The sequence below is a fragment of the Oncorhynchus masou genome, chromosome 17 (assembly GCF_036934945.1).
Source record: "Oncorhynchus masou masou isolate Uvic2021 chromosome 17, UVic_Omas_1.1, whole genome shotgun sequence".
Taxonomy (NCBI): Eukaryota; Metazoa; Chordata; class Actinopteri; order Salmoniformes; family Salmonidae; genus Oncorhynchus; species Oncorhynchus masou.
The window spans coordinates 42290179-42301576 of record NC_088228.1 but is presented as its reverse complement, the minus strand read 5'-3'; the positions used below and the strand labels follow the sequence as shown (position 1 = coordinate 42301576).

Below are 11398 nucleotides of genomic sequence, written 5' to 3'. Positions count from 1 at the left end.
TCATCAGTCTGTCAGTTGAATGAGGAGTTAGATGCCGACATCAGTCTGTCAGTTGAATGAGGAGTTAGATGCCGACATCAGTCTGTCAGTTGAATGAGGAGTTAGATGCCGACATCAGTCTGTCAGTTGAATGAGGAGTTAGATGCCGACATCAGTCTGTCAGTTGAATGAGGAGTTAGATGCCGACATCAGTCTGTCAGTTGAATGAGGAGTTAGATGCCGACATCAGTCTGTCAGTTGAATGAGGAGTTAGATGCCGACATCAGTCTGTCAGTTGAATGAGGAGTTAGATGCCGACATCAGTCTGTCAGTTGAATGAGGAGTTAGATGCCGACATCAGTCTGTCAGTTGAATGAGGAGTTAGATGCCGACATCAGTCTGTCAGTTGAATGAGGAGTTAGATGCCGACATCAGTCTGTCAGTTGAATGAGGAGTTAGATGCCGACATCAGTCTGTCAGTTGAATGAGGAGTTAGATGCCGACATCAGTCTGTCAGTTGAATGAGGAGTTAGATGCCGACATCAGTCTGTCAGTTGAATGAGGAATTAGATGCCTTCATCAGTCTGTCAGTTGAATGAGGAGTTAGATGCCTTCATCAGTCTGTCAGTTGAATGAGGAGTTAGATGCCGACATCAGTCTGTCAGTTGAATGAGGAGTTAGATGCCGACATCAGTCTGTCAGTTGAATGAGGAGTTAGATGCCTTCATCAGTCTGTCAGTTGAATGAGGAGTTAGATGCCGACATCAGTCTGTCAGTTGAATGAGGAGTTAGATGCCGACATCAGTCTGTCAGTTGAATGAGGAGTTAGATGCCGACATCAGTCTGTCAGTTGAATGAGGAGTTAATGCCGACATCAGTCTGTCAGTTGAATGAGGAGTTGGAGTTAGATGCCGACATCAGTCTGTCAGTTGAATGAGGAATTAGATGCCGACATCAGTCTGTCAGTTGAATGAGGAGTTAGATGCCGACATCAGTCTGTCAGTTGAATGAGGAGTTAGATGCCGACATCAGTCTGTCAGTTGAATGAGGAGTTAGATGCCGACATCAGTCTGTCAGTTGAATGAGGAGTTAGATGCCGACATCAGTCTGTCAGTTGAATGAGGAGTTAGATGCCGACATCAGTCTGTCAGTTGAATGAGGAGTTAGATGCCGACATCAGTCTGTCAGTTGAATGAGGAGTTAGATGCCGACATCAGTCTGTCAGTTGAATGAGGAGTTAGATGCCTTCATCAGTCTGTCAGTTGAATGAGGAGTTAGATGCCGACATCAGTCTGTCAGTTGAATGAGGAGTTAGATGCCGACATCAGTCTGTCAGTTGAATGAGGAGTTAGATACCTTCATCAGTCTGTCAGTTGAATGAGGAGTTAGATGCCGACATCAGTCTGTCAGTTGAATGAGGAGTTAGATGCCGACATCAGTCTGTCAGTTGAATGAGGAGTTAGATGCCGACATCAGTCTGTCAGTTGAATGAGGAGTTAGATGCCGACATCAGTCTGTCAGTTGAATGAGGAGTTAGATGCCTTCATCAGTCTGTCAGTTGAATGAGGAGTTAGATGCCGACATCAGTCTGTCAGTTGAATGAGGAGTTAGATGCCGACATCAGTCTGTCAGTTGAATGAGGAGTTAGATGCCGACATCAGTCTGTCAGTTGAATGAGGAGTTAGATGCCGACATCAGTCTGTCAGTTGAATGAGGAGTTAGATGACGACATCAGTCTGTCAGTTGAATGAGGAGTTAGATGCCGACATCAGTCTATCAGTTGAATGAGGAGTTAGATGCCGACATCAGTCTGTCAGTTGAATGAGGAGTTAGATGACGACATCAGTCTGTCAGTTGAATGAGGAGTTAGATGCCTTCATCCGTCTGTCAGTTGAATGAGGAGTTAGATGCCGACATCAGTCTGTCAGTTGAATGAGGAGTTAGATGCCTTCATCAGTCTGTCAGTTGAATGAGGAGTTAGATGCCTTCATCAGTCTGTCAGTTGAATGAGGAGTTAGATACCTTCATCAGTCTGTCAGTTGAATGAGGAGTTAGATGCCGACATCAGTCTGTCAGTTGAATGAGGAGTTAGATGCCTTCATCAGTCTGTCAGTTGAATGAGGAGTTAGATGCCTTCATCAGTCTGTCAGTTGAATGAGGAGTTAGATGCCGACATCAGTCTGTCAGTTGAATGAGGAGTTAGATGCCTTCATCAGTCTGTCAGTTGAATGAGGAGTTAGATGCCTTCATCAGTCTGTCAGTTGAATGAGGAGTTAGATGCCTTCATCAGTCTGTCAGTTGAATGAGGAGTTAGATGCCGACATCAGTCTGTCAGTTGAATGAGGAGTTAGATGCCGACATCAGTCTGTCAGTTGAATGAGGAGTTAGATGCCTTCATCAGTCTGTCAGTTGAATGAGGAGTTAGATGTCAGTTGAATGAGGAGTTAGATGCCTTCATCAGTCTGTCAGTTGAATGAGGAGTTAGATGCCTTCATCAGTCTGTCAGTTGAATGAGGAGTTAGATGCCTTCATCAGTCTGTCAGTTGAATGAGGAGTTAGATTCCTTCATCAGTCTGTCAGTTGAATGAGGAGTTAGATGCCGACATCAGTCTGTCAGTTGAATGAGGAGTTAGATGCCTTCATCAGTCTGTCAGTTGAATGAGGAGTTAGATGCCGACATCAGTCTGTCAGTTGAATGAGGAGTTAGATGCCTTCATCAGTCTGTCAGTTGAATGAGGAGTTAGATGCCGACATCAGTCTGTCAGTTGAATGAGGAGTTAGATGCCTTCATCAGTCTGTCAGTTGAATGAGGAGTTAGATGCCGACATCAGTCTGTCAGTTGAATGAGGAGTTAGATGCCGACATCAGTCTGTCAGTTGAATGAGGAGTTAGATGCCTTCATCAGTCTGTCAGTTGAATGAGGAGTTAGATGCCGACATCAGTCTGTCAGTTGAATGAGGAGTTAGATGCCTTCATCAGTCTGTCAGTTGAATGAGGAGTTAGATGCCGATATCAGTCTGTCAGTTGAATGAGGAGTTAGATGCCGACATCAGTCTGTCAGTTGAATGAGGAGTTAGATGCCGACATCAGTCTGTCAGTTGAATGAGGAGTTAGATGCCGACATCAGTCTGTCAGTTGAATGAGGAGTTAGATGCCTTCATCAGTCTGTCAGTTGAATGAGGAGTTAGATGCCGACATCAGTCTGTCATTTGAATGAGGAGTTAGATGCCTTCATCAGTCTGTCAGTTGAATGAGGAGTTAGATGCCGACATCAGTCTGTCAGTTGAATGAGGAGTTAGATGCCTTCATCAGTCTGTCAGTTGAATGAGGAGTTAGATGCCTTCATCAGTCTGTCAGTTGAATGAGGAGTTAGATGCCTTCATCAGTCTGTCAGTTGAATGAGGAGTTAGATGCCGACATCAGTCTGTCAGTTGAATGAGGAGTTAGATGCCTTCATCAGTCTGTCAGTTGAATGAGGAGTTAGATGCCTTCATCAGTCTGTCAGTTGAATGAGGAGTTAGATGCCGACATCAGTCTGTCAGTTGAATGAGGAGTTAGATGCCGACATCAGTCTGTCAGTTGAATGAGGAGTTAGATGTCTGTCGACATCAGTCTGTCAGTTGAATGAGGAGTTAGATGCCTTCATCAGTCTGTCAGTTGAATGAGGAGTTAGATGCCGACATCAGTCTGTCAGTTGAATGAGGAGTTAGATGCCTTCATCAGTCTGTCAGTTGAATGAGGAGTTAGATGCCGACATCAGTCTGTCAGTTGAATGAGGAGTTAGATGCCGACATCAGTCTGTCAGTTGAATGAGGAGTTAGATGCCTTCATCAGTCTGTCAGTTGAATGAGGAGTTAGATGCCGACATCAGTCTGTCAGTTGAATGAGGAGTTAGATGCCTTCATCAGTCTGTCAGTTGAATGAGGAGTTAGATGCCGACATCAGTCTGTCAGTTGAATGAGGAGTTAGAGATCAGTCTGTCTTCATCAGTCTGTCAGTTGAATGAGGAGTTAGATGCCTTCATCAGTCTGTCAGTTGAATGAGGAGTTAGATGCCTTCATCAGTCTGTCAGTTGAATGAGGAGTTAGATGCCGACATCAGTCTGTCAGTTGAATGAGGAGTTAGATGCCTTCATCAGTCTGTCAGTTGAATGAGGAGTTAGATGCCTTCATCAGTCTGTCAGTTGAATGAGGAGTTAGATGCCTTCATCAGTCTGTCAGTTGAATGAGGAGTTAGATGCCTTCATCAGTCTGTCAGTTGAATGAGGAGTTAGATGCCTTCATCAGTCTGTCAGTTGAATGAGGAGTTAGATGCCTTCATCAGTCTGTCAGTTGAATGAGGAGTTAGATGCCGACATCAGTCTGTCAGTTGAATGAAGAGTTAGATGCCTTCATCAGTCTGTCAGTTGAATGAGGAGTTAGATGCCTTCATCAGTCTGTCAGTTGAATGAGGAGTTAGATGCCGACATCAGTCTGTCAGTTGAATGAGGAGTTAGATGCCTTCATCAGTCTGTCAGTTGAATGAGGAGTTAGATGCCTTCATCAGTCTGTCAGTTGAATGAGGAGTTAGATGCCTTCATCAGTCTGTCAGTTGAATGAGGAGTTAGATGCCGACATCAGTCTGTCAGTTGAATGAGGAGTTAGATGCCGACATCAGTCTGTCAGTTGAATGAGGAGTTAGATGCCTTCATCAGTCTGTCAGTTGAATGAGGAGTTAGATGCCTTCATCAGTCTGTCAGTTGAATGAGGAGTTAGATGCCTTCATCAGTCTGTCAGTTGAATGAGGAGTTAGATGCCTTCATCAGTCTGTCAGTTGAATGAGGAGTTAGATTCCTTCATCAGTCTGTCAGTTGAATGAGGAGTTAGATGCCGACCTCAGTCTGTCAGTTGAATGAGGAGTTAGATGCCTTCATCAGTCTGTCAGTTGAATGAGGAGTTAGATGCCTTCATCTTTCATTACACACACATGTAAATGTATTAGTTATTTTAATGATGGTTGTTTTTCAACTTCTATATCTTTGTCGGCTCGTCTGCCAGTCTTCTTCTATGAGCTCGAGTAACGCAACGAGAGAAGAGTTAGTCAGACCTCTTACTGTTCAATATGTCCGGTTTCTTCATCACTCTGAGATACATCAATAAACTACCCTCTTTCTATCAAAGGACTGCTTGTACTTAACTGAGGGTAAATACAAGTGATATTGTTAAAAAAAAAATCTGATCCCCATCCGCTTCTGATTTAGCAACAGTTAGCTCTCTTTATGAGATCCAGAGAACTGAACTATAACTAGTCATAACGGCCCTGGCCTTTTCCTGACCATGTAACCTGAATGGAGAGAGTGTGTGTGTGTGTGTGTAAGTGCGTGTAAGTGTGTGTGTGTGGCTTAAATAAAGCAGAACATGTCATATTCAGGGATACAGAGCTTTTATCAGAACGCTATGTTCCCCTGAGCTCAATATCATGGAAGCAGACTCATCTGCTCTGTGACTATTCTAATTGGTGTCTTTGAAGCCACACACCCAAACAACTACCTCCGTTAAGACACGACTAGATACACAACCCACATCCATATATGTTTAAATATGCAGCAGTGGGCCTAATGTCACCACCAAAGAGAAGTTTTCTTCCTCTCATGTTGCGGTTTATAACAACGATGGATGCAGATGCGTTGCTATTGACCCCAAAGCACTGCAGTGCTGCAACGGGGGCTGCTGCCATGTTGAGCCAAATGACACATTCTCAGACAACTATGTTTCTATAAGCCATTTATTATGTTGGCTACCAGAGAAGTGTGGCATCGACACGGGAGGGCAGGGCGCTCACTAATGTTACATGTGCACCTTCACAGCCACTAACATTGCTTTACTAGGTGTTAACACTTATCAGTGAGGTAGACATATGTGTTACGTGTGTTGTGAACTATTTTAAGCCTGAATATGAGAAATAAGATGCTTTTGAGTTGGCGTTAAGAATAAATAGGCTACACAAACCAAATGAATGATACATGAATTACTGCAGGTGCATTTACTTTTATGTAGACCTAGGACTATTTTCAGTGGTGTAAAGTACTTAAGTAAAAATACTTTGAAGTAGTTTGTTGGGTATCTGTACTTTACTTTATATTTTGGACAACTTTCACTTTTACTTCACTACATTCCTGAAGAACATTTGGAACCTTTTACTCCAGACATTTCCCTGACAACCCAACGTATTTGTTCCATTTGGAATGCTTACCAGGAAAGGAAACGGTCAAATTCAATCACTTATCAAGAAGACACTGGTCATCCCTACTTCCTCCGGCCTGGGGGACTCACTGAAAACACACATGGATCTTTTGTAAATAATGTCAGAGTGTTGGAGTGTGCCCCTGGCTATCCATACATTTTAAAAAGAAGAAAATGATGCTGTCTGCTTTGCTTAATATAAGGAATGTTAAATGATTTACACATTTACTTTTGATACTTAAGTATATTTAAAATCGAATACTTGTAGACTTTTACTCAAGTAGTGTTTTACTGGGTGACTTTCACTTTTACTTGAGCAACTTGCTATTAAGGTATCTTACCTTTTACTCAAGTAGTGTTTTACTGGGTGACTTCCACTTTTACTTGAGTAACTTTCTATTAAGGTATCTATACTTTTACTCAAGTAGTGTTTCACTGGGTGACTTCCACTTTTACTTGAGTAACTTTCTATTAAGGTATCTATACTTTTACTCAAGTATGACGATTGGATACTTTTTCCACCACTGTTAAAAACTCAGTAGAGATCTCCAGTCTAGTTATAATCTCATGATGTGCCAATTTGAATTGTATTCAGAGACAAGGGATCAACCTTTTAGGTTTATGTATGGAATCGGCTTATGGTCATGCAAAATCAATCCGTTCCTCCAATCCTCGCCTCCCCCTCTTATTTTCCATTGAATGATGGAACCGTCTGTCTGTCAGTGCTCTCCTCTTTGTTCAAACCGGTTCAGCTCCTCACCCGCAGCCTCGCCACCGGCGTACAGGGAGTGAGCACCTGCGCCAAGCGTCTATCACGATTTAGATCAGATATCTCCAAATTGGACATGAGGTAGATGCTGAAAATGAGTCGTGGAGGAGACAATTGACCAAAATGCTGAAGGTGTAGCGCGTTGAATCTTTTTTTGCTCACTTACCGGTTCTTTTTTTTGCCGTTTCACCCATTCGACTCATCGCTGACAGTCAGGCGATACGATTGGAGCATCCGGGTAGGCTCCGTTTGAAACACCTGCACAAAAGCGCAACGTACCGCGCTAACATTCCTGCGGAATTTGTAAAAACTTCTTTCAGGTAAGATTGAACATAGTAATTGTCTGTGAATTGTCTACTTTTTCATTTGTTTGATATAGGATTTGTGGTTATTTAACCCTGTCTGAACAAAATTGGGTAATAGCTTGCATGCAGACTGGTGCACCAGCGGCGCCTGGACACAGGGGATGGAATGGATGCATCTTGCTCTGTAAGCCTTTCTTGGCCAGCCAACCAAGCAACGATTTCAGCCCAAGTATAAGTACTTTCAGGTGCTCCAACAGGAACATTACATACACAGGCTCTGCTTTGCATAGACAGGGCATAATAAGGACTTTAACAGGGGTTTTGTATGGACATGTTATGCATTTTTTGTATAAGGAGTAGTCTACTTTCATGTGTTCTACCAGGAAAATTACATAGCAGGGTCCTGCTTTCCTTATAAACACCAGCGGGTATAATAATTACTTTAAAATGACTTTTGTATGGACACGTTATGCATTTTCTAAGCTATTATTTCTGATCTTCCATCTACAAGCTAATTAATGATGATCACCATGACTACCTCTACATCTGCCTCTGAAAATGCTCATGCACACCACCCTCACTAAGCTTAGATTAGCTTCTTCTTGTGATCTTTTCAATGATTTAGATCCAAGCTTTTCATTCTATGACCCATGTACGACCCGTGCCCCCCCCCAAACAGCTTCTTCTAACCAAAGGGTCTCTGGGCTTGTCTTAGGGTTTCCCTCATACAGGAGACTCGGAGGGAAATGTACTTTCTCTGGAGGGGCCAAATGGGAGAGACAACTCTCTAATACCGCAGGCTACCATTAATGTGTAAGAGGCATTATAGCAATGGCTTACATTTTATTTGTGGCGTTTTAAGAGCGTCCTCAATATATAATGGTCCTCAAGATAATGTTGTCTGTGTGTGTGGAAGAAATAAGAGAGAGTGAGAGTGTGAGTTAGTGAGAGAGAGAGAGAGAGTGTGAGTTAGTGAGAGAGAGAGAAAGTGAGAGGGAAACAAAAGAGAGAAAAAAAGAGAGATAGAGAAAGGGATAGTTTGGCAGACAGCTGCTGGAGCATAGATCAGTGATCAGAACACCTGCACAGCTGTCATGTTCTCCATTATGCATACAGGTCCCACCCACATAACCTCTCAGGGGCCAATCAGAGGGGCGGCTGTCTGTAACCCCAATAGCCTGGCCTGGGCATGACATCAGAGATACAGGCGATAAGAGAGATAAAGGACAATGTTAGCACTGGTTCTGTCTCTCTGCCTACATTCTCCTAGACGACAATAGAAGAGGTTGTTGTTGTTGTGACATACAGAATATTTGTCCATTTCAAATGTACTTTATGCCCTGTGATCTGCCAATGTGCTCATTTGATACATACGAGGCAAAGAAACAGGGTGAAAATATTAGCAGCACCAGAATGATGGAAGCCATTGTGGATAAAAGTACAAACTAATATTATAGTTCTACTCCAAAGACTCCAACGCTGTTCCACTGAAGTAGATCCACTTCAGCCAGGCATGTTTCACATGGGTGCTTAATGCTCTAAAAGGCTTAATCATACAGTAGAGCTTGTTAAACAAACCAACACATGGAAATGTCCCAATCACTTTGCCTTAGGAAGCGGAGCTGCTTTAGTCACCTTGACATGAGGTCTATTGTGTGAGATTGTCTGAGTGCCCTAAGCCTGGTCTATCTATTCATTATTCTAGTCTTGAGCAGTGGTTTCCAACCTTTTTTCTCTGCTCCTGAAGTACCCCCGAAGTACCCCCTCATGCCCATTTGACCAGTAGTCCTATGGTCTCGTGAGTCTTCTCACGTACCCCATGTAGATAGGCCAAGTACCCCCAGTGGTCCTAGTTGGGAACCAGTGGTTTATAGTGTAAAGTGGACAGCCTCCACAAACACAGAGTTTGGGTTGATGCCATTGTGAAACCACACAGAGAAATGGGGGGAGGGAGGGAGCGAGAGAGAAGAGACATAAGCAGAGAGATGGAAGAAAATAACGAAAGAGGGAGGAGAAGAGAGGAACGAGAGAGAAGAAGCGAAGGGACAGAGACCGTAACTGAGACAGAGCCAGGGACAACGAGGACCTTACCAGAGAGTTCACCCCTGGGTTCCCACCACCAGAGGCGTCACAGACCTCCCTCACACCCTCATCAGATCAGAGACAGGCTGGATGCCTCCCCTGGGAGGAGAGGATGGGAGGAGCCGACCTGCTGAAGGAGAAATATAAAAGTGTGCTAGGCTAGCCAAATCTACTGGCAGGCTGGTTAACCACTGGCATGGGCCAGATGTCATTACTGCGCAACCTACTGTATGCCAGTGTAACCTTTACTAGTGTTTGTGCAGCCGGCTCCCACAATCCCACAGCTAATTGTGGCTAGAAATATTGGTCATTTTTCGCAATAGGGAAATTCCCCAAGATAAATTATTCCCAAGAAAATCCCCAAAGCTATACGTGGACCATAGGCCAGAATCACTGATTTGTGTTGAAAAGTGCGAATACGGACCTACGGGCATCTCAGGAATAGCCATAGGTCACTAATGTTCAAGATATTCTTTAGAACCACTGAGCACAATCAGGAAGGGCTGTTTGGATAGAGAAGAACTGGCAACGTGTTGATTTTAGTTGCCAATATGTGCAGAAAACATCAGTGTCAGCACACCCTGGAAACTAATATATTTCAGGTGCCTGGAGAGGAAATTAAATGATTAACTGTCTAAGAGACTGGAGTTTCTCTATTCAGTTGCCAGTTTGGACATTTTTCAATGGCCAGCAGGTTGTGGTTTATGATAATCGACAGCTAGATATTATTTTCAGACATGGAGTCTGTTACTGTGAACCGGGTGGTGTGAAACTGCTACACATTAGTGGTGGATGGGAGTTAATTCAACTATACAGTGTGAAGTGGTTTGAGTTGTTCTTGAGAAAAGTGCTATGATAATCACTATTATAAGGGCTTGTGGTGTGTGTTCTAAATGTGTGTTGTTATTGTGTTACTATTTAATTGGGTTTTTAAATGTTGTGCTTGCTAAGCATTGTGCAAATGCAACAATATGGGGGATTAGTCCCTTGCTGGAATCGAACCCACAACCTTTGACACACTAAGAACTGTACCAAAAGCCCAGAGGATTGGTACTGTACTGTAAAGTTGTAAAGTGCCAACTTAATCATGTGGTCATTGTGACACAAACAACAGGGGAATAGGCCACTTTTTGTCTTATCTTGTTTATTGGGCAGGTTTGAACGTGGACAGTTCCATTGTGACATTCATGTAAACCTACCATGTAAACCTACCATAGAAATGTAGGCTATTGTCACATTCTGACCATAGATATTTTGTGTTTTCCTTGTGTTTTCCTTGTTTTAGTGTTGGTCAGGACGTGAGCTGGGTGGGCATTCTATGTTGTGTGTCTGGTTTGTCCATTTCTATGTTAGGCCTGATATGGTTCTCAATCAGAGGCAGGTGTTAGTCATTGTCTCTGATTGGGAACCATATTTAGGTATCTTGTTTTGTGTTGGGGTTTGTGGGAGGTTGTTTCCTGTCTTTGTTCTCTGCACCAGATAGGACTGTTTTGGGTTTTTCCACGTTTGTTATTTTGCATAGTGTTCACGTTATCGTCTTTTATTAAACATGTTGAACATGAACTACGCTGCATTTTGGGCCTCCTCTCCTTCGACGGAAGAAAGCCGTTACAGCTATGATGCAGTGTCTCTGTTGTGTTTGGATTTGGCTTTGCCACCATTTTGTTTGCTTCCTTAATGAAGAAAAGCATTGTGGCTAGCATTGTGTGAACCCATTATGTTCTGTATGCAATACGATTGAATCGGACTGAAAGTACAGTTTTGAGTGAAAGATTTAGTTTCTCCATTTTGGCAGATGTTAATCTTTGAGCTCCCGTGTATTGATGAGGCAGACTTCACTCTGCCTTGAATTTCAACAATTTCAAGAATAGGAGAGATATTTTCCACCTCAGATTCTCTCTCTCCGTTTCCCCTGCTGTGAAGTCTCCAATGACTAACAACCCAGAGGGGGGGTTGGACGGATCGAGCCATCAATCAAGTTTACTATTTGCACACTGGGAAGGACTGACACCCCCCTCCAAACCAATCACCACAGGCCTGGA

The 11398-nt window shown here is 43.3% G+C and overlaps 1 protein-coding gene across 1 annotated transcript in view; it reads left to right on the top strand.

The window, feature by feature from the left end:
• Nucleotides 1–6952: 6952 nt before the first annotated feature.
• Nucleotides 6953–11398, top strand: part of LOC135559066 (neurocan core protein-like) — an 87653-nt gene continuing 83207 nt past the window's right edge. Inside the window, exon 1 of the mRNA XM_064993418.1 lies at nucleotides 6953–7289. The gene's annotated coding sequence lies outside the window, so the exon portion shown is untranslated. The remainder of the gene's footprint in view (nucleotides 7290–11398) is intronic.